The sequence below is a fragment of the Rutidosis leptorrhynchoides genome, chromosome 8, assembly GCF_046630445.1.
Source record: "Rutidosis leptorrhynchoides isolate AG116_Rl617_1_P2 chromosome 8, CSIRO_AGI_Rlap_v1, whole genome shotgun sequence".
In the NCBI taxonomy this organism is placed as follows: domain Eukaryota; kingdom Viridiplantae; phylum Streptophyta; class Magnoliopsida; order Asterales; family Asteraceae; genus Rutidosis; species Rutidosis leptorrhynchoides.
Window position 1 is genome coordinate 355,712,740 of NC_092340.1, and position 1,697 is coordinate 355,714,436.

Below are 1,697 nucleotides of genomic sequence, written 5' to 3' on the forward strand. Positions count from 1 at the left end.
TTCGGTCCAATTGTTTCTCTCGGTTTGCAATTCATAAGGAAAACCGAAAATAGATAGGAACAAGGGGATTCTCATTGCCAGCTAGCATTCTCCACTATCTCTTTAAATAACTCAAGTGGCTTATCTGTTTTTGGATTTGTCGGCCACAAGGCTTTAAAGAAAAAAAATTGCGTAAGATAAAAAAAAATCATCTCTCATCATCTTCATTATAGCAGGAAGTGTGTTTGTTCTCAGTTAATTAATAACAGAAACAATTTCAGCTGCAGAAGCTATGGTTCAAACAACAGTTGGAATAGAAAGACAGCAGGAGTTGTAGCAGGTTTGGTGATGGTTTACGATTTACAACGGAAAGATATAGGTTCAATAGTTTGTGACTTACAATAAGGTATATATAGAAAGATGATGCGTGTGATTTGCAGCTGCAAAATAGCAACTATAACATCGGTGGAGGTTTACGATGGTTCATGTGGTGAAGTGGTGGTTTCGTGATGTTTATCAACAAAAGGAAGGTGGTGGTTGAATAGTGATTGAAGTAAAACAATTGTTTTGGGTTGGGTTTTGTTGATGGAGAATAATTCGTTGGTTATGGAGGTTGAAGGGTTTTGATTTCGATAGTTCTTGTTCAAGTAATCCAAATGGTGGTGTGGGTATCGATTAAATAAGTGGGTTTTGGGTTTTGTCAACAAGAACCGAAGTGGACAGAGTAGTAGCTCGTCAATGGCAATAGTTTGAGAGATGGTTAATGTTGTTCGAGTAAAAAAAAACAAACCAAGTGACCGATAGTAGTGAGCAGGTATGATAAAAGGTGTCGATTTTTGGGTCTAAGTGTGGGTTCGAGGTGGTGTTGTAAGTGGTGATGATTTAGATGAAAACACAAGTTTGCCGGTGTATGTGTGAGTTGTTTTGGTGATTGAAGATAGTATATGGTGGCGGGGTTTGTTGAAAAAGGAGAGGAGAGATGGATTTCGGTGGTGATTGTTTGAGTTTGATCTTCAGGATAGAAAACAGGAACGAATAACAATGGTTATGATGGATTAATGGTGTTAACGGGTTATTGTACAAGATGATCGAAGAAAACCATATGGATTCAAGGTGGTTATCGATGGTCTCGATGAAGTTTGTTCCCGGACGAAAGAAAAACCAGGTGGAAGTGGGTTTAGTTTGATATTTGGTTGTGATCACGTATGTGGGTGATTAATGGTGGTTATAATAAAGTGGTGAGGCTTATCTATTATCAAATGAATCAAGGATCATTAATAGTAGTGGTTTCACAAATGAAGATGAGAAAGTGATGGTTTATAATGGATGAAGGTGGTTCATGGAAGGGGTGATACAAGTGTGGTTATACAGAAAGAAGATTGAGTGAGGTTGATGATCGAGCATAATTGAAACAAGGAGATGAGTTTGTAATATCTCAAACACTTGTATACACTTGTATATAATATATAGAATCAGAGAGGTGAAAAGTGATAGTGATATATCCCCGTTAATTACGCAATTTTAAACAGAAGGATAGTGAAGTGAAACCAAATTTAGACTTTGATTAGTACGTTTCATTTTTATACAATTATTGTTATTAGTTAAAAAAAAAATATAAATATTTTAATAATAATGTAAATACAAATAATAATAATAATTATGATAATAAGGATATTAAGTCACAAAATTTAGAGTTTTTATGAAATTAGTAATAATAA